The following is a 22,318-nucleotide window of genomic DNA, read 5'->3' as shown; positions in this document are numbered from 1 at the left end:
ACCAATCATTTTGTATGATTTTATATTTTTCCATTTATAAAATTGTGTGCTTCATGTTAAAATTGCCTCAGGGTTTGAGTACAAGCTACAAAACATTTAATTAAAATATATAAAGCAGAACACTAGAATGGTAGCAAAATCAATGTTAATGACAATATGAAAATACAATAGTGATTTTTGAGAACATCAGAGAAAACCCTAGGTTAGTTTTTAAAATACAGGATATGAAGTATTTCAAATTACAGTTCCAAGTAATAAGATAAAGTACCACATATGGCCGCCTTAGATACAAATTACATTATATTTAAATAATGCTGTTTACATTCCCTATTTATTCCATTTCACAATTCTGATATAAGAGCACTGGAAGCAACACACTTAAAACAAGAGGGTTTTTTGCCCCAAGATCAAAAAGCAGATGTGGGTAGGTATGAGCACATTTGAAAGGGCGTCCTTTGGCAAATAATGATCATTTCTCTCAGTTCAAGCCCTCTTATTTTTGTGCTGTTTGATTTTGTTGGATAAGTGCTTATGGAAACATTTTATTTGCAAATAAAATCCTTTAGCATCTATAATGTAGGCCTAAACCCAAAGCTGAGCCAAATCTATTTTTTTCCAAGAATTTTTTAAAAATGTTTAAGGCAGGCAACCCTCATGGAAATCTCTAGAGATGTTTAAGCAAGCCTGAAGATGAGTTATGATTCAAAGTGGTGGCTGATCTAGGAAGAAAACAGCTCCCCATTATTGGAGAAGGTTTTCTCAAGGCTAAGCATTCACTGAAGGATGACCAAGAAAGGAATCACAAGTAAAACAAAAAGACCCCTGGGATGGTTTTAAAGGGAACTGTCTCAAGGCTTTGAGGGAGCCTGACCTGAATCACATAGTCGCTTTTTTTGTGGTAACTTTTTTTTTTTAAGATATCTCATTGAGAATATATGGCCCCAGAATAAGTCTTCAACACCCCATCCCTGGCAGAGAGAGGGGGTCCCTATGTTACCAAAGAAATCAGACTTTTAGTCCTTGGCCCCCAAGGTAAATTTTGTTGTAATTTCCCAAGTTAATAGAACTTGCAGATAACATTCTCCAGGGACCTGGCACCATGAGATCTGCCCAGCGCCCTCCGTAGAGTTCATCAAGCCAAGGATAAAGACATGTCACTGACCCCGTTCTCATTTCTTGCAGTCCAGTCACTACTGACTGTAGCCTGATCTGACAGCAGCTATGAAGAGGGTGTTCGGGACACAGATTGTTTTGAACCTTAAAAGATATGGGGAAAGGCAGAAGGAAGGGACAGAAATATGAGGTAGAAGGGACAAAATGGGTGAGAGAGTGTGACTTGAGTGTGTGGTAAAGAATTAACCATACCCAAAGGGAGGTCTGGCTTTTCCCCTTGGGAGGTGACCTCTGAACCCTTGAAATGTTGTGTATGATCAGAGTGTCTGATGGCCACTGTCCAACAATGTGGCTCTCAGGGTGGAGGCTTTGGGTCATGTGGTACAAGTGAGACCTCCAGAGGGGCTAGACACTGAAGTCAGCAATGTGGGTGGCCATTCAGGTCTATATAACTGAGCTCTAATAAAACTCTGGACACGAAGGCTTGGGTGAGCTTTGCTAGTTGGCGTGATGCATTCCACGGGGTCCCAAAGAGTTGGACACGACCGAGCGACTGAACAACAACAATACTTTGTGCTCATTGTCTCACATTGCTCCAGGAAAAGTTTCCACGTTCCACACTCCAGTTGGAAACTCTGGGTTCAGACCTCTTCTGGACTCTGCCCCATGCATCTCTTCCCTTGGCTCACTTTCATCTGTATCGTTTCACTGTGATACATTATCACCCTGGTTTAACACGGACAATAGCTTTCAGTAAGTTCTGGGAGACTTTCTGGCAAATTATTGAAACTGAAGTTGGCCCTGAGTCCCCCCAAACTTGCACTTGGGGTCAGTATGAGGGTGGTCTTTTGGTCAGCTCCCTAGCTCTGCACTTGGCAGCCCTACAGCTCCCCAACATTGTTCCTTATCATGTTCCACCTGTGACCTGTCATGCCTTCTTTGGCCCCCATCCCACCAGTCTATAACCCAGCACGTCCACTGCTATATAAGATCGCCCACCAAAATATTTCTCCTTAACCTTCCATTACGCCCCCTCCAGGAGGACCCAGCTGTCCCAGTCTGGCTGCTCTGCCTCTGGTTTCCCTCCCACATGGATATACCGTCTTGGGATAATTTTGGGGGGAGGGGTAATTTTTTAAAATCTTTTAATTTTGTATTGGCATATAGAGGATGAGATGGTTGGATGGCATTGCCGACTCAATGGACATGAGTTTGGGTAAGCTCTGGGAGTTGGTGATGGACAGGGAGGCCTGGCGTGCTGCAGTCCATGGTGTCACAAAGAGTCGGACACAACTGAGTGACTGGACTGAACTGAATAGCTAATTAACAATGTTGTGACAGCTTCAGGTGGACAGCAAAGGGACTCAGCCACACATATACATGGATCCATTACCCTCTAAACTCCCCTCCTAGCCAGGCTGTCACATAAGATTGAGCAGAGTTCCCTGGGCTATACAGTAGGTTCTTGTTGGTTATCCATTTTGGATGAATGTACTGTCTTTTCTCAGGCTGTTTCTCTTCCTTGATTGTCCTGTTCCCCTCCTGCAAATCCTACCCAGATGAACATTCAAAAAGAGAGGGAGAAAAAGTACAATGTCTTGGAAAGCCTGCTTGAAATCAAGGTCAATTATAAACTAGTAGAACCCAAGGAGAGATAATATTCTACAGCAGAAGGTAAGAAAATAGAAACAATACGGGTATCACCAGAATCCGAGCCACAAAATTCTTCATCTGTTTCTCAGACGGACTGTAACTTGCTGATACTTTAGCCTACTAAGGAGCCTCACTAACCCAGCGAAGAATGCCACGATTAGTGCTCTGTGCTCACCAGTGTCTTCCTCACACCCAGGCAGCAGCAGAATATTTGGGACTTGAACATTCAACCTGTTCCAGGTTGATGATATTTCTGATTAGAGGGTTCTCTGTGGATCTGATTGAAACATTATTGGACCCACTCCCAATTTTCTGAATGTATTCTTTTTCCTTGTGCAGATATAAGGAATAAAGTAAAAATACAGTTACACTGCACTGCTGGTGACTCGGACAGTGAAGAATCTGCCTGCAATGCAGGAGACCTGGGTCAGGAAGATCCCCTGGAAAAGGGAATGCCTACCCTCTGCAGTATTTTTGCCTGGAGAATCCCCTGGACAGAGGAGCCCGGTGGGCTACAGTCTATGGGGTCACAGAGTTGGACACAACTCAGCAACTAACATACGCAGTTTTAACCCAATAGCACCAAAACATAGACATACAAATGACCTAGAACCGTCACACCTTTTGAGTTGCTGAAAAGACCGCTATGATATTTCTTAGGTTACCTGTATAATATGCACAGCCGTTTCCCTAGGGCTTAGGTGGAGCTGGTGACATCAAAGATTGGTCATTTAAAGATCAGAGGATACATACATCTCGCTTAAAGCTGCACATCACTACAAGTTATCCAGAATGGTTTTATTATGTGATTTATGTTATAAATATAATAGTAGAGTTACAAAATGGATAATCACTCAAAAAGGTCCTTTTGAAACATTCCATGTCAGGCTTGCTTTCAATTCTGTAGTAAATGACCTTGTTCCATTTCTACACTTGTTTGTTCACAAACAAAAAATCTCTATGACATTTAGGAAAAAAAAAAAAAACCCTTTTCACCTCTCTGGGAAAATAAAGTTCTTAAAATGTCATGTCCTGACTTTAGTGGGATGTTTACAGATTTTTCCTGCTGCCCATTTATCTCAATATAGACGAGGGGGTGAGACGTCTGCAAAGAGTGGGTTACTTGGCCTTGGACCTACTGAGAGTTCTGGTGGTAGCCCTGTCCTTGTGTTTAGGAAAACCCCAGTTCTTCAGCTTTGGGGAGGAAGCTTTAACTTGGCATACAGTTTCCCCACCTCTTTTCATTTCAGAGCTGCTCCAAAGTTCACATGTCCTTAGGCAACTGTCAGGCTTCTCAGATAATGCACGAATAGCTGTCAGGTTTTTGCTAAGCTCACCACTGCCTCAAACACAGTTCAGCTGCTCCTTTCTCTCAAGGGGAATCTTTCTAGCATCTTTCTTTCCTCCTCCATTGACATCAGTTGCCCTCTTCATCCCCCTGCACCTGCCTAGCCTCTTCCACACCTTTGACACCCAGATAATGTTTTCTCTTTGCCTCATCTCCCCAACCTAGCAGTCCTTCATAGCAAGCCCCAGTAACCTCCTCCATCAGGAAGACCTCTCTGCAAAAAAACTCCTTCCAATTGTAATTTCTCACCTCTCTGACCTCCAAAGGAACTCAAATATTCACACACTCATAAAGTGTTCAGTTGGAAGGGACTTGGGAGGCTTTTCAATTCAGCCTCCCTCTGAACGCAGAACTCAGTCTGTGTCTGAACTGGGAGGAAATCACAGTGCAGCCGGCTGGTGTGCCTCTGGTCAGCTGTCCCGTTAGGAGCACTCCCTTATGCTGAGCAATGGCTGCTACCTTCTGCCTCGGTCTGTCCTCTACAGCAAAATCAAATTCAACAAAGTCTCACTTCAGGCAGGGTTTTTATTTTAAAGTAAGCAGATGAGTTCAGTGTGACCCTTGAAAATCTCAGTCATCACTCAGAAATAAATGATAGTAAATCATTTCTGAACGATAGTGTACATAGTACCGTCATTGAGAAAATCCGTCACGGCCCGTCTTCCCTCCATTCTGGGGACAGATTTCAATTTCTTTGGCTGAACGGAGGCTGCAGTTGTTGACTTGCAACTAAAGGTCATATATATAAAACACTTAAAAAAAAAGAATTACCATCACATTGATAAGAGAGACTGACAAGACACCTGAGACCAGTCAAAATGATTCTAGTACTCATTCCCTCCAGGACACACCTACTCCCCGTCATATATGATGGGATATATATATATACACACACACACACACGTATGGAAGTGCAAGTGCTAGTCGCTCAGTAGTGTCCAACTCCTTGGGACCCCATGGACTGTAGCCTGCCAGGCTCCTCTGTCCATGGAATTCTCCAGGCAAGAATACTGGAGTCGGTAGCCATTCCCTTCTCCAGGGGATCTTCTGACCCAAGGGGGATTCAACCCAGGGTCTCCTGCATTGCAGGCATATTGTTTACCATCTGAGCCACCAGGGAAGCTCCATACATACAAACACACACACACATATATTTAATTTTTCTTTCTTTCATATTTTTGTTTAACTTTTTGGCCATGCCACACGGCATGAGGGATCCTATTTCCCTGACCAGGGATTGAACCCACACCCTCCTGCAGTGGAAGCTGGAGTGCCGGAGGAGTCCCCAGCTTCACATACTTACTGGTAAGCCTCCCCAGTTATTTGTGCTGCTTTTGTCACTTTGATGATCCTCCTTGCCTCCCACTACTCCCCAGTGCCTTTGTTTTTTTACCAGACAGCTCTGATGTTGATGTTGTAAACCTTCTGGGTTTTCTGAGAAACAATATAGCTTCACGTTTAGAAATTCCGGTGAGAGTGGAGCAACCAAAAAAGAGAGACAGGCTGGGAGGCAGAGAGACAGGCAAAGTATTATACCTGGAGTTCAGGCAAGAGATCAGAAATGAAAACCTAAACACTTAGAACCATGCTTAGGAAGGTGACCATCTTGGCTTCCCAGAGAGATTATATACATTCCAGAGGCAGGACTGCTCCATATTTCTCCAAAGCCTCACATCAGGAGAACAGCTCAGCAAGAACTAAACATATATGTGCTTGATTACCAGTCAATCCAAGTTCTAGGGAGCCCCGAATAAAAATACAAGTAATTTAGAAAAGAGGGGGCTACTGTTGAGCGTGTTACATTCTTATGAACAAGAGAATCACTTTCGTCTCCACTGGCCTCGAGACAGCGCTTCCCAGGTGATGCTAGTGGTAAAGAACCTGCCTGCCAATGCAGGAGACATAAGAGTCACAGGTTTGATCCCTGGGTTGGGAAGATCCCTAGAGAAGGGCATGGCAACCCACTCCAGTATTCTCACCTGGAGAATCCCATGGACGGAGGAGCCTGGTGGGCTACAGTCCATAGAGTCACAGAGTTGGTCACAACTGAGGTGACTTAGCACGCACATACACACCTCTAGACAGGCCTGCACACATACATGCTCCCTGCACGCCCTTGAAAGCAGGTCTGTGCAGAATCCCTCAGATGCAGGGAAGAGGACAGGCTATGGGGGTGGGGGGGTGGGGGGTGGTGTGCTCTCCACTTCACCTCCAGCAAAGCAGCCCTGCTTTTAATCTATTCACACAGAGCCTTCTGGTAAGAATTTCTTTGACAAAAGCATTTGCAAGAAGTAGCATCTGGAAGATGATGAGGAAGAAGGAGGATAAGGAGGAGGGGAGAAAGAGGAGAAGAAGGAGGGGGAGGAATGGGGAGGAAGGGAGGAGGTTATAACCACCACTCCAGCCCCCAGGAGAAGACCAATATGAAAGCCATCTGGGCAAAAGAAATCTCAGGCTGAGGCTGTCCAAGTCCTCATTCTCAGGGTTAATAGCTAAAGGATATTCAGTCCACCTCTTGCTTCCACTATGCTCACTTCAGTCGCTCAGTCCTGTCTGACTCTTTGTGACCCCATGGACTGCAGCATTCCAGGCCTCCTGTCCATCACCAACTCCCAGAGCTTACCCAGACTCGTGTCCTTTGAGTCAGTGATGCCATCCAACCATCTCATCCTCTGTTGTCCCCTTCTCTTCCCACTTTCAATCTTTCTCAGCATCAGGGTTTTTTCAAATAAGTCAGCTCTCTGCTCACTAACCATCTTCCTTTTTTTGTTTTTTGTTTTTTTACTTTATTACTTCTTATATATTTTGTTGCAGAGACATTACTTTGTCAACAAAGGTCCATCTAGTCAAGGCTATGGTTTTCCCAGTGGTCATGCACGGATGTGAGAGTTGGACTATAAAGGAAGCTGAGTACCGAAGAATTGATGCTTTTGAACTGTGGTGTCAGAGAAGACTCTTGAGAGTCCCTTGGACTGCAAGGAGATCCAACCAGTCCATCCTAAAGGAGATCAGTCCTGAATATTCATTGGAAGGACTGGTGTTGAAGCTGAAACTCCAATATTTTGGCCACCTGATGTAAAGAGCTGACTCATTTGAAAAGACCCTGATCCTGGGAAAGATTGAGGGCAGAAGAAGGGGACGACAGAGGATGAGATGGTTAGATGGCATCACTGACTCGATGGACATGGGTTTGGGTGAACTCTGGGAGCTGGTGTCGGACAGGGGAGGCCTGGCGTGCTGCGGTTCATGGGGTCGCAAAGAGTCAGACATGACTGAGCGACTGAACTGAACTGAATATTCTGTTGAACTCATAACACGTACCGTGGGGCACCACTGAAGAAGAGAAAGCAGCAGTATAGCTCTGGCAAGTCTAGATTTTGCACTTTGGAAAACTGAATACAATGCTTCTCTCTCCAGGGTCTGTATCATGACATGTATCTTGATCGTCTCTAGAATGTGTCTGATCTATGGCTCTGGTTCAGTGAAAAACCCAAACACTCCTTTGCAAGGGAGAATATACACATGGCAGTTGGGATGAGTAGTGAGATGTGAAAATAGAAGTTTGAACTCAAATGAGTGAAGGCAGGACCTGGGAACACAACTGGGGGTGGGTGAGGTGGGAGACCCATCCAGCCAGAGTGACAAGTGGCAGGTAAAGCTGAAGGGGGTGGGTGTCAACTGGGGAGCCCTAAGCACCCACCTAAACAACTTGGACTTTGTTCTCTGGGTAAATCCAGCTCTGAATATAAACTCTGTGACCTCAGGGAAGCTACTGCAAAATGGGATGATAAGAAGAGGACCTACCTTCTAGAGCTGCTGTGAGAATTAAATTTGAGGAATGCAAAGCCCTTAGTAAGTATACTGCTATCAACAAAGTGAGAGGTATCATTAGGATATTGTTAGAGGGAATGGAAAGGAGCAATTAAATGTGAGCAACATTGTTAAGATGGAATATGATGATGACTGTCTGTGAAAGATATGGTAGCCTCAAGATAACAGTGAGAAATCCCTTCTTAATGATCTAGAGAAAGTGGTGTCATTAAAAGGAACAAAGCCAGAAGCGGGATAAGCCAACTTGGAGGACTCAAATTCATGAGCTTGTTTTGGGGTTTCTTGAATGTGCTGACAAGACATCCATACGGAGCTGTCCGGAAGATGGACAGCATTGCAGGAATGAAACTAAAGATCAAGGCCAGGGCTGCTTACACAGGCCACAGGTGTTTATGTGTCAGGGTCAATGTCTGAAGTTGTGACATTGACTGAGATCACCAAGAAGAGTGTGAAGGAAAAAAATGACAGAAGATAGACACTTTGGGAAGTTTAGAAAAGTCTCCCCCCGCCCTTTTAAAAAGCTTTTTTAATTGAAGTATAGTTAATTTACAATGTTGTGTCAATTTCAAGTGTACAGCAAACTGATTCAGTTACACATATACATATCTATATTTTTTCAGCTTCTTTTCTATTACAAGATATTAAGTACAGAGAAATGTCCCTTTAATAACTAGTTTTTAATGTGTACAATGTTATCTTTCCAGAATAGTTTAAGAATGAGGAGGGAGAAAGCTGTGTCTCATGATTTTTAGGAACTTTTGAGCTATTATAGTAACACTTGCTCCCTGTAAATAATTCATAAATACAGTAAAGTGCAAGAGAAGGAATAATAGTAGCCCCAAAGCCCACTACTAACATTTAAATACATTTACTTCCAAATAACTTTATTTCTGTCTCAATGAGAATTGTACTATTTTAAAAGTTTTATATCTTAGTTTTCTTTGCGTAGAAATTGTCTGATCCTCCCAAGAGAACTTTCTCCTGTCACTGAAGATTTTAAGGAAGTATCATAGTGAATGGCTGTGTAGACCTTATACACACATTTCTGAAAATGGAGAAGTCAAACATACCAAGTGGGGCATAAATATTTCTGTCCGAATTTGAGGGGGAAGAGGAGTAGCCGGGACTTCCTGTGACATGACACCTCCCATCTCTATGGTGAGGCTTCTAGCATCTCACTCTAAGGAAGCAACCACCCCGTGAAACATTTAAGCTGGAATGAACAAGAACAGCTGCTAAAAAACCAAGGCTATTATTCACACTCAGTCACTGCCAATTAGAATTTTCTTTCTGGAAACAAGTATAATCCACCAATGTTTGAACACCACTTCTGAAGAAAGGAATTCTTTGGCTCTTTAGCCAGTAGACTCTACCATCTTCCACATTAGTAGTAAAGACTTGATCTCAATAGGTGCTTTCAGCCTGTCCAAGAGCATAAGATTATCTCTAAGACAATTTATAGCAATACTAGATGAAAAAAAGTGTTTATTAACTTTATTCTCAGAATCTCACAAGTTAAACAGATGATTTGGGAGGAAGGAATCGGTTAATTGTTCCCCTAAGCTCATAAATCTGAGTTATCTGCAAAGGTGTAATACATCAACTTCTCCCGTTAGGTCTCTTTATCAAAACAATTCTACTTTGTTTACTCACCAGAAAACAGAAGAAGGTGAAATTAAAACTTCGTTGGCTTGTGATAATAAAACATACAGGCCGAACGATGGGAGGATCCATAAATTCCCCTTGAACCCTGCCTTATCTGCTCAGGTGCAAGATAAATCTCTTAGCTAGCACATATGATGGGTTCCCCAAGTTATTTAAGTTCAGTAGATGCTACGGAATTGCTCAAATAGTCCAAAAGACAGGTTTATCAAAAGAAGGAGAGAAAAAAATTATTTTCAAAATGAATTTAGAACCTAAGTAAAATGATATCTCTCCATTTTCCTTCATGTTGTTTGGGACTCATGTAGTTTGTTTTGTGCAGACAAGAGGCAGACTCTTCCAGAGAACAGAATATACCAGCCTTTTGACTGAAGCATAAAGTTGGCTTACAATCAAGGTACTTTTTAGATAATAATGTATTCTCTATTGAAATTCCAATAAAAATACAAGATTTCAGAATGACATATAAAGCAAAAGAAAATTGAAAACTTCATCAAAAAGCTTTATTTTAAAGAAGATTAATATCTCATGTTTCTGCTTTTTTGCCCTGAGAAGAACATGCTTTGTTTAGCTGTTGGTCTAGGGAGAATGATAGGCTTTTGGAGCTGACATGAGCCCAACCTGTAGTGTGAGGCAACTCTAAGCAATCCACAGGTGTGGAGTGAGAAATGAATGCTTATTGCTTTATGCTATTGAAATTTTATGGTTGCTTGTTACACAGTGTTATTGCAGCAATGGCTGACTGATACAACACATATTTAAACAGTACTGTAAAGTGCCATGTGTTCATTAGGTATTTAATCCCCACAGCAACCCTATGAGGTAAGCACTAGTATCATCACTATTTACAGTTAGGAAGCTGAGGCACAGAAGTTAATGAACTTACCTGATGCTCCCGAGCAAACAAGTGGTGGCAGATTAGAACCCAAGCCACCCAGCCCAGAGGCTGAGAGCGCAATGGCTGCCTCTTATCACAAACTGCTGATGCTTCCATCCACCACCTTTGAAAAGTTTTTCACTCACCTGAAGCTAATTATAAGAAAACTCATCATTGATTCAAATATCTAAACACATTAAACATTTGCTAAGTCTAATATTTTTGTAAAATGTGGGTTGAATGGGGCTTTCCCTTCCATTCAGTTTTGTATACCTTTGGATGAATCACTTACTGCTCAAATGAAAGAATTCAGATTGAAAAAATCTTGTTCACATAAGTAAGAAAGAAAGAATCTGTTACAACAGTGTCACTCAATTCCTTGAATTCCATTTGAGTTGCATGCCAAAACCAGAGTAATTTACTTTAATATGTCTTTGTTATTTTTTGGCCGTGTTGCATGGCATGCAGGATCCTGGTTTCCCAGCAAGGGATTGGACCCATACCCCTGCACTGGAAGTACAGAATCTTAACCACTGGACTGACAGGGAAGCACCTATGTAGTAATTTACAACATAATATTGTTTTCATGTTTTTACGTTCTGTGTATCTTCTACTTACCTTTCTACATCCAAGTCCTTCTCTTCAACCCCACCTTGTGTCTGGAGGCTGACCTGTCCAGACTACATCAACATGCTTTCTTGCCCTCTTGCTTCCAGTTGGGTTTGGCCAATGAAGATCTTTTGGCAGGAGATGATGCAAAGAGAAGGATATCTATTCTCCCGGCTCCTTCCCTGCTAAGTTTTCTCTTCTTTCAACGTGACATCTGTGACTATTTTTTTGTGAGTTCTGGGCAACTCTCCATCCTCTTATCCTTTCGGGCCCAAAGACAATAACAACTTTCCTGTTACTATCCCTAGGGTATTGTACTATTTGAAGGCATTTTTCTATATCCTACTCATACTTATCAATAGCCCATTTAGTAAATCTTCCTGGAATTATTCTCCTAATGTGCATATGCCATATATTCCTTGCCATGTGACCATGGGTGGCTGCCATGCCTCATCCAAAGTATTAGCAGACAACACAGTTATGTTCTTCTTTAATTTTTTTGAAAGAAAAGAATTATATACCACTTAACCAGCAAAAGGACTTGTTAGATCTGAACTGTCTGGTATAGTCGTCACTAGTCACATCTGAAGAAATTTCAATTAATTAAAATTAGCATTTAAAATTTAATTCCTCAGTATACAAACCATATTTCAAGTGCTCAATATTTAAATATGGCTGATTGCTACAGCATCAGATAGTGCTTCTATCATTGCAGAAAGTAATATACTAGACAATTGTGAAATGGTGATTATAAAACCAAAAATATATACTGGGACATTTACAGTTTCTAGAAAAACTCATTTATAACATGAAAAATTATTTTCCTTATATTTATTGGCCTATAAAATCATTCAACTCAAAAAACATTTTTTTAAATAAAAATTTTCTGAAGATTAATAAATAATAATACATATCAACATAGATCAAGAAATTCTGGGAATAGAACCTAGTATCAAATTGGACAAGACTTGGAGAGTCTTTACAGGAGCTGACTAAGGTTTACATGTGGAAGTGATGTAAATGTCAGTGCCCTGAGGGCAGACTGTGGTGGGTTTGTCAGCAACTAGAGCCAATGATAACTCATCTCATCCCTGTATGCCTGTTCCACTTCTCTGACCAAGAAGGCAGGTCTGTCTCCCCATACCTTGGATCTGCACTGGACTTGTGATTCACTTTGACAAGTTGAATGCAGCAGAAATGACAGTTTGGGATTTCTGAGCCCAGGCCTTCAAAGTTTGTATAGCTTCTGTTTTCAATTACAGGGGAAACCAGAGGACATTTAAAGAATCCTTATAAAGAGAGGCCACATGGAGAAACAGAGGCTTTGGAGTAGAAGAGTCTATGAGGAGGGAGGAAGTAAATGAGAGAGAGAGAGAGAGAAAGAGCCAGAGAGTGAGACCTAGCCAGACCCCAGTCATTTCAAGCAACCAGTTAAGAAACCAAACATGTGAGGAAGGCTATCACAGATTCTGCAACCAACACCACATGATGCAGAAATGAACTTTCCCTTCTGAGTACTATCTGAATTCCTGAACACCAGAATTGTGAGGATTAAACAGTTGTGTGTGTGTGCATGTCCAATCATGTCTGACTCTTCGCAAACACATGGACTGTAGCTTGGCCACCAGGCTCCTCTGTCCATGGGATTTTCTAAGGAAGAATACTGGAGTAGGTTGCCATTTCCTTCTCCAGGGCATCTTCCCAATCCAGGGATCGAAACTGCATCTCCTGTGTTTCCTGCGTTGGCAGGTAGATTCTTTAGCATGGCACCACCTGGAAAGCCCACTAAATAGTTATTTTAAGTCAATTAGTATTGGGAAGATTTGTTACACAGGACTGCTGAGTTTCTATTTTTTTGCATTTATTTGACATGCACTTGATTATTATTTCCCATGTGTTACAGACTGATGTTTGCATCCACTCCCTCAAATCATATGTTGAAGCTTTAAGCTCTTGGTGTGACCATATTTGCAGCTAGGACCTCTAAGGAAGTAAAGTTAAATGAGGTCATGTGGGTGGGCCCTTATCCAATAGAATTAGTATCCTTTTAAGAAGAGACACCACATAAGCACAGAAGAAAAGCTATGTGAGGGTGTTGGGAGGAGGTGGCCTGAAAGAGAGGTCTCACCAGGAAGCAAACCAGCTGGCCCCTTGATCTTGGATATCCCAGCCTTTAGTACTTCAAGAAATAAATTTCTGTTGTTTAAACCTAAGTCTGTGATTTTGTTGTGGCAGCCTAAGCAGACTAATCACTGCAGATGGTGACTGCAGCCATGAAATTAAAAGATGCTTACTCCTTGGAAGGAAAGTTATGACCAACCTAGATAGCATATTCAAAAGCAGAGACATTACTTTGCCAACAAAGGTCTGTCTAGTCAAGGCTATGGTTTTTCCTGTAGTCATGTATGGATGTGAGAATTGGACAGTGAAGAAGGCTGAGTGCCGAAGAATTGATACTTTTGAACTGTGGTGCTGGAGAAGACTCTTGAGAGTCCCTTGGACTGCAAGGAGATCCAACCAGTCCATTCTGAAGGAGATCAGCCCTGGGATTTCTTTGGAAGGAATGATGCTGAAGCTGAAACTCCAGTACTTTGGCCACCTCATGCGAAGAGTTGATTCATTGGAAAAGACTCTGATGCTGGGAGGGATTGGGGGCAGGAGGAGAAGGGGACGACAGAGGATGAGATGGCTGGATGGCATCACTGACTCGATGGACTTGAGTCTGAGTGAACTCCGGGAGTTTGTGATGGACAGGGAGGCCTGGCGTGCTGTGATTCATGGGGTCGCTAAGAGTCAGACACGACTGAGTGACTGAACTGAACTGACTGAAGCAGACTAAGATACCACATTTGCCACCATGTTTGTTTTATCAGGAAAGCTCTGCATGCCATCTCTGATGGGTGAGTGAGAGTTATGTCCATGTGAAAAGGTTAATAAAAGAGGGAATAGGCTGTTGCTGGCCACCCTTCAGATCTAACCCATGTCAAAGCAACAGCTCTTCTCTGCACACACCTGTCAGAAGTTGGACATGCAAAGTGGAGGTCTACCAAACCCATTCCAGGTGACTTTCATTCAACTCTTGGTAATAATATTGAGGTAAATATTAAAATATCCAGGACAAATGCTAAACTGGATGGGATGTTGAGGTCATCATCCAGTATCTGCCAAACTAAAAGCCTTCAGTTTCTCAGTTTTTAGTAAATATACTTTGATACTAACCAGAGAAGACAATGGCACCCCACTCCAGTACTCTTGCCTGGAAAATCCCATGGATGGAGGAGCCTGGTAGGCTGCAGTCCATGGGGTCGCTAAGAGTCAGGCACAACTGAGCAACTTCACTTTCACTTTTCACTTTCATGTATTGGAGAAGGCAATGGCAACCCACTCCAGTGTTCTTGCCTGGAGAATCCCAGGGACAGAGGAGCCTAGTGGGCTGCCATCTATGGGGTCGCACAGAGTTGGACACGATTGAAGTGACTTAGCAGCAGCAGCAGCAAGACTATAACCAACTGATGGTTAGTTATACCTATTATACTCTCTTTAGGGGTTTCTCATTTGTGGAGCTGGATTTGAACCAAACCTGGTAAAAACAAATCTCATGAAACCTGAGACTGAAATGATTTTTTCTTTGCCCACAAACAAAGGCCTATTTTATGCCAATTTCAATATTCTAGGCTGACTCAAAGGACCTTAAAAAGGCATGACAGATGGCTCTAAAGACAGACAGTTGAGAATGATTACATATGGACTGTTTAGGAATTTCATTTCCTGGATGAAAATTACTAAGTTTATGATTACACACTTGACAGTATTAAAATATAAACATCTGAGTGGAAGGAACTAATCCTTATTAAATACAGATGATTGTCTAAAGTTCAGGTTATTACATCGTAGATTGCATTTTGAGAATATGTTGTCATATACCTAAGTAGATGCTCCACTTTAAAGAGTGCAGTTTACTCTTCAGGGAATTAACAGCAAAAAGAAAGTATTTAGTCCCTAGTAATTGTAGAGTTTACAAAAAGTGAATAAAATTGTTGTTAAGTGCATAATCTATAGAAGAGCAATGTGAAGCACATAAATAAACGGAATGAATGATGAGTGTCAGTGAGGAGGAAATTTGTGCTTATGTTAAAAAAATTTCTGTTACAATCTTAAAAATTTTTATGCAAGTAAACATGGACATTTTTATCTCTTCTTCCTTAAAATCATGCAAAATATGCAACTGAGATACAGGCCAAGACACAGGTTAACAACATGAATCACCAAGCTCATTCTCGCTGTGAATTGTCAACAGGCAGAGAGAACACATTTCTTTGCTGATTGTAAATTCCCGGCATGCTCTTCATAGTTCAATATTCTAATTCCATGATAAATAGATAAAAACCTTTGATGAAAAAAATAATTTCAAGAATCTGTCACCTGCATGAAATGAGGCATCTAGACCCTAGATATTTCTTCCTGATGATGATTTTTTTTTTCCTGCGCCATTATTTTTTTACATGTTAAGTAGTCCCACTGTTTGGATGAGAGGTTTTTCTACCCTGAAAGAATGCAACATGGCTGGATTCAAGAAGAAAGACGACAAGAAGTTTGTTCTTGTTTGGTGAAGTGAGAGAAAGAGGGTAGTGACCAGAAGAGATGGGTGTCTGTAGGCAGATGGGTGAGGATCTGGGGCCTTTAAAGCTACACACAACAGGGCTCTTAGGGCCACTGCCATGTACACTGCTGCTGCTGCTGCTAAGTCGCTTCAGTCATGTCCGGCTCTGTGCGACCCCATAGACGGCAGCCCACCAGGCTCCCCCGTCCCTGGGATTCTCCAGGCAAGAACACTGGAGTGGGTTGCCATTTCCTTCTTCAATGCGTGAAAGGGAAAAGTGAAAGGGAAGTCGCTCAGGCATGTCCGACTCCTAGCGACCCCCTGGACTGCAGCCTACCAGGCTCCTCCATCCATGGGATTTTCCAGGCAAGAGTACTGGAGTAGGGTGCCATTGCCTTCTCCGGCCATGTACACTAGTAACCACTTATGTTTACTTGAAGAGCACTGCCTTTCATTGTCTTACATTTGGTAATCAGGCCCTTTTTAATTGGTTTATCCATAATGGATAATATGCATTGTCATAGCCTGAAGTGTTGATGTACTCATTTCTGCCCAGGAAGCCAAGAGTATTTCATGTGTTTCTTATTTTTGTGACTTTCAATAGGATAAGAATTCAAATTTACGCATTTTACATCATCTCTCTGAGCTTTCCCTATGTACTTAAATACATATTTTTTGAATCCAGGTGTCTTATATTTCAGTAATTACCAGAACTCACCTGATTTAATGATGCCAATCTGTTATTTTCAAGAATTCGATTTCAAAAATCCCCCTTTCCCTGTGAATATCATGTGTCTGTGGCTTTCTGAATTTAAGAATAGTTTCAGAAATTTTACAATTTTATAAGAGATCATTTAAACAGGTTTACTGAGTTTTTATCTTATTCTGTAACAAAGCTTAATAACAAAGATTATAATTTTGCAGATTAATATTTTGGGCAAATTCTAAAATGCATTTCTAGCAAAGATTTCCGTACTTCCTCATGAATACAAAGCAATCTGTTTCTGTTTTTCTGGAACTGGAAGTGGATAGTACAGTGATAAAACTCATTCAAAACACCACTATGGCTCCATATTAAAAACACTTTTGCTTAAATAATTAACATTTTTTGCTTATCCATAAAGAAGCCACATGAGAAAGGGAAAAAAAAGTTGTCCCAGATGGTTCTTTTTTCATTAATATTACTAACCCAGACATCAAACACAAATAATAAGCTGTTGAAATGTATAATATGAGCCAAAATATCAAAGCCTTGAATGTTTAAAGGACTTTGCAGTTTTAAGAGGACAGCTGGGTATGCAGGGGAAGTCAGCTTGCTTACGCCTCTCACCTCTCTTGTGTTTCCCTTTTCTCTACAGTCATTATGTGAACAGCTTCCTTCTCATGGAAATGGAGGAAGATTACTGTTCAACCATTACCGAACTTGGGAAAGACACAGACGTATTTATCTGTTGTAAAGGAAAAAACAAAACCCAACCTAGAAACAGTTGTTTTTCTTTGCCTGGTATACATTTATTTATTTTTTTTTTTCTAGTAAAATAACCCATATTTGGAGGGAGAACCACCACTTTTCCAATCTTATCCAAGTGAGAGTAGTAACTTCAGGGCTAAGCCTATGATCCAGGTTGGCTGATCAGAGATTCAAATTTCTCAGCCACTGGATTGGTTCAGGAAGGGCACATGCTCCAAATTGGGTCAATGAAATAAATCTGGGGACTTTTATAGAATAGTTGGGAAAAGAAAAAAGTTATCTTGACCAGGAACTGCTGGAATTACTACATGGTGATTACTACATGGAATTACTACATCCAAAAGGAAACTTGACCTGAGATATGGCAGAGGGAGATGGGGTGATGGAGAGTGGGGGAAGGAGAAGGGAAAGGGGATAAAGACATGGTTTGGGGTATTTTAACCACATGAAACAAGAATTCATTCATCGCTTAAGTCAGTATGAGTTTCTCTGTCACACTTGCACCTGAATGAGTTCTAACACAAAATCTATCCAGCTACAATCATGTTCAGATGGGGCAGTTTATAGCGAGTTATCTCCTCACATAAATCAGAATGGCCATCATCAAAAAGTCTACAAATAACAAATGCTGGAGAGGGTGTGGAGGAAAGGGAATCCTTATACTGTTGGTGGGAATGCAAATTGGTGAAGCCACTATGGAGAACAGTATGGAGACTGCTTAAACAACTAAACTTAGAGTTACCGTAAGACCCAGCAATCCCATCCTGGGCGTGTATCTGTAGAAAACCATAATTTGAAAAGATATGTGCATCCCAATGTGCACAGCAGCACCATTCACAACAGCCAAGACACAGAAGCAACCTAAATGTTCATCAAGAGAGGAATGGATAAAGAAGATGTGGTACACTTATACAATGGAATATTATTCAGCCATGGAAAAGAATAAAATAATGCCATTTGCAGCAACATAGATGGACCTAGAGATTATACTAAGTCAAGTAAGCAAAGACAAATATCATATGATATTGCTTATGTGTGGAATCTTTAAAAAGTGATACAAAGGAAGTTATATACAAAACTGACATAGATCCACAGATACAGAAAACAAACTTATGCTTACCAAAGGGGGAAGGAGAGGAGGGATAAATTAAGAGTTTGGGATGAACATATACACTCTACTATACATACAGAAGATAAACAATAAGGACCTACTGTACAGCACAGGGAACTCTGCTCAAGATTCTGTAATAACATGATTGGGAAAAGAATTTGGAAAAGAATAGATACATATATGTGTGTAACTGAATCACTTTGCTGTATATACCTGGAACTAACACAACATTACAAATCAACAGAATGTCAATTTTTAAAAAATGGAGCAATTTATCAGATATGAGGACCTTCTACGTGCCAGACACTGTGCTGCTCCCCAGGGACATTCAAAAATCAATAAGGTAGGGCTTTGCTGTACAAGGATGCTGCTTTAAAACACTTGAACCTTTCCCCAACCTCCCAGTGACCATTGTGGAATCTCTTTTTCCAAGCAAGATGTCTTTTTATAAAGATTTTTGCAAGTAAGGGGAAAAAGCCAGGGGAGAGACTCCTGATTGTGTGTGTTACTATAAGGTAAACATATTTCTTAACTCCTAGAGAAATAGCTAGTGCTTAAAAACATTTTTTTTTTTTTTGGACTTGAAGAAGGGCCATTATTATCTAAATGAAAGCCTTAGACAGCAATCCTTGAAGAGGATTGAAGACAGTTAATAGAACTACCCAGTTGAAGTTGGAGTTATATATTCATTCTAATGAGATATCAGATGATCAGTAAAATACTAAATTACACTGCTAGATACTCAACTACATATATTATATATATATACATATATATGATTTTTTTGTGGAGGGACAAATATTTTAGATTGTTCCTAGCTTATACATGAAGAGTTTTATCTGCTTAAGATTTCTCTTTACTATTTCGGTAAGATCCCTATGTCTACCAAATATACATATACCTCATATCAGTGGAAAAGGATGATCATCATCATACTCTAAGATAAATTTTACATTTGAAAGACTCATGACTCAAACATTTTAAAAGAGCTGGTTATTGGAAGAAATAGAGCAGCAGAGATGGCCAGTCATGAATAGTCCTCAATGGGCTCAATGAATTCACATATACAGAAGTATTCATAATTCAGTGAGGTGAGGAAATAACATCATTTACAGACTAATAGTCAGTGGATCTTCTCACTGCTCCAAGTCAGAGGTTGTCAAGACCTGTGACCAGCTATAAGATGACACCTGAACACTGGACATCCCCTCCGGCCCCCTGGTGCAAAGTTGGGCAGACAGGGCGGCCCACTGGGTGTACTCTCACCGTCTCTCTTCTCTGCAGAGCTCCCTGGGGAGCAGCGAGCCATGCTTCTTCCTCTGTAGATTCAGCCTCAGGTGTCCCACCGCAGACACAACCTGGATGTCAAGGCCTTTAGAGATGAGCTCTGCCGAATCACACCCTCAACCCATTTCCACCCAGGACACACCCACAGTGCTGGGGTTACTGGTGCAAAGAGGTTCTAAGATAGGCTGTGCCCTGAATTCAGCATTAGTGTTCTGCTCAGCTGATTAAAGCCTTGGCATGGAACCAAGGTCACAACTGCAAACTCTCCAGGCTTACGGCAGACTGTATCTCAGGACTTCATGGCCCTTGCTGGCCATCTGGCCTCTACTAGGGCTTTTGAGTCCCATCAGGCCACTTTGACAACTCTGGCCCTGAGAGTGGAGGAGTCAGTTGGATGCTGACAGGCTATGAGACCCCCATCTACCTACAGAGCCAGAGCCTGGGGCCCAACCCCACAAACACCCAGCTATTTCTTCCCTCCGCACTTGGATGCTATTTCCTTTACATTTTTATCACACAAGGGACTATCTGGGAATTTTTTCTCCCCCCAAATGAAGCCAGTTCCAAAGGTAAGCTTAGATTTTCATCATTAGAAACAGAAAATTACCAATGATTTTTAACTAAACTGTTTCCACTTTAAAAGCAAACAGAACTTCCTTAGTGGTACAGTGGATGGGAGTCTGCGGTACCTGCCAACGCAGGGCACATGGGTTTGATCCCTCCTGGTCAGGGAAGATTTCACACGGCACACAGCAACTAAGCGTGTGCACCACAACCACGAAGCCCACATTCTAGAACCTGTGAGCCACAGCTACGTGGCCTGTGTGCTGCAACTACTGCAGCCCATGTCCCTAGGGCCTGTGTTATGAGCAAGAGAAGCCACTGAAATGAGAAGCCCACACTTCTCAAAGAAGAGTAGCCCCAACTCGCCACAATTAGAGAGAAGCCCAAGTGCAACAACGAAGATCCAGAGAAACCAAAAATAAATAATTTTAAAAATCAAATTGTATACCCTATGTATAATACATTTTAAAAGGAACCAGACAGATCAAATACCTTTAACATTGAAACTATGATGAACATAGGTTTTGAATAATTAAGAAGCACTCTCAACAGTTCCTGAGATCATTCTAGAAGCACAGGAATCCCAATTAGCAGAGCATCTCAATGAATAGAAGCCTGATTACAAGATCATTTGTTCTACTTACCATGTATTCACATACAATTGAAGGATTCAATAATTTTATAAAGTCTTCATCACCTTAGCCCTCAGTTCAGTTCAGTTGCTCAGTCATGTCCGACTCTTTGCGACCCCATGAATTGCAGCACGCCAGGCCTCCCTGTCCATCACCAACTCCAGGGTTCACTCAAACTCACATCCAACGAGTCGGTGATGCCATCCAGCCATCTCATCCTCTGTCGTCCCCTTCTCCTCCTGCCCCCAATCCCTCCCAGCATCAGAGTCTTTTCCAATGAGTCAACTCTTCGCATGAGGTGGCCAAAGTACTGGAGTTTCAGTTTTAGCATCATTCCTTCCAAAGAACACCCCAAACTGATCTCCTTTAGAATGGACTGGTTGGATCTCCTTGCAGTCCAAGGGACTCTCAAGAGTCTTCTCCAACACCACAGTCAAAAGGCATCAATTTTTCAGCGCTCAGCTTTCTTCACAGTCCAACTCTCACATCCATACATGACCACAGGAAAAACCATAGTCTTGACTAGACAGACCTTTGTTGGCAAAGTAATGTCTCTGCTTTTGAATATGCTATCTAGGTTGGTCATAATTTTCCTTCCAAGGAGTAAGCGTCTTTTAATTTCATGGCTGCAGTCACCATCTGCAGAGATTTTGGAGCCCCCAAAAATAAAGTCTGACACTGTTTCCACTGTTTCCCCATCTATTTCCCATCAAGTGATGGGACCAGATGCCAGGATCTTTGTTTTCTGAATGTTGAGCTTTAAGCCAACTTTTTCACTCTCCTCTTTCACTTTCATCAAGAGGCTTTTTAGTTCCTCTTCACTTTCTGCCATAAGGGTGGTATCATCTGCATATCTGAGGTTATTGATATTTTTCCCAGCAATCTTGATTCCAGCTTGTGCTTCTTCCAGCCCAGCATTTCTCATGATGTTCTCTGCATAGAAGTTAAATAAGCAGGGTGACAATATACAGCCCTGACGTACTCCTTTTCCTATTTGGAACCAGTCTGTTGTTCCATGTCCAGTTCTAACTGTTGCTTTCTGACCTCCATACAGATTTCTCAAGAGGCAGGTCAGGTGGTCTGGTATTCCCATCTCTTGAAGAATTTTCCACAGTTTATTGTGATCCACACAGTCAAAGGCTTTGGCATAGTCAATTAAGCAGAAATAGATATTTTTCTGGAACTCTCTTGCTTTTTCCATGATACAGCAGATGTTGGCAATTTGATCTCTGGTTCCTCTGCCTTCTCTAAAGCCAGCTTGAACATCAGGAAGTTCATAGTTCACGTATTGCTGAAGCCTGGCTTGGAGAATTTTGAGCATTACTTTACTAGCATGTGAGATGAGTGCAATTGTGCGGTAGTTTGAGCATTCTTTGGCATTGCCTTTCTTTGGGATTGGAATGAAAACTGACCTTTTCCAGTCCTGTGGCCACTGCTGAGTTTTCTAAATTTGCTGGCATATTGAGTGCAGCACTTTCACAACATCATCTTTCAGGATTTGAAATAGCTCAACTGGAATTCCATCACCTCCACGAGCTTCGTTCGTAGTGATGCTTTCTA

The 22,318-nt window shown here is 41.6% G+C and overlaps 1 long non-coding RNA gene across 5 annotated transcripts in view; it reads right to left on the bottom strand.

Moving 5' to 3' along the window:
- The window catches only part of LOC147365652 (uncharacterized), a 229,358-nt gene that overhangs the window by 46,606 nt on the left and 160,434 nt on the right, over positions 1-22,318 (bottom strand). The window contains exon 2 of one of the 5 annotated variants that reach the window (XR_015132632.1): positions 19,542-19,633. The exons of the other annotated variants lie outside the window; for them this stretch is intronic. This is a non-coding gene — a long non-coding RNA (uncharacterized LOC147365652). The remainder of the gene's footprint in view (positions 1-19,541; positions 19,634-22,318) is intronic. 5 annotated transcript variants of the gene reach the window in all.

This window comes from Bos grunniens, chromosome 9, assembly GCF_055505025.1.
Source record: "Bos grunniens cultivar Pamir isolate PY7600 chromosome 9, Bosgru_T2T1.0, whole genome shotgun sequence".
Lineage (NCBI taxonomy): Eukaryota > Metazoa > Chordata > Mammalia > Artiodactyla > Bovidae > Bos > Bos grunniens.
The sequence above is the reverse complement of the archived record's forward strand: the minus strand, read 5'-3'. Positions and strand labels throughout refer to the sequence as shown.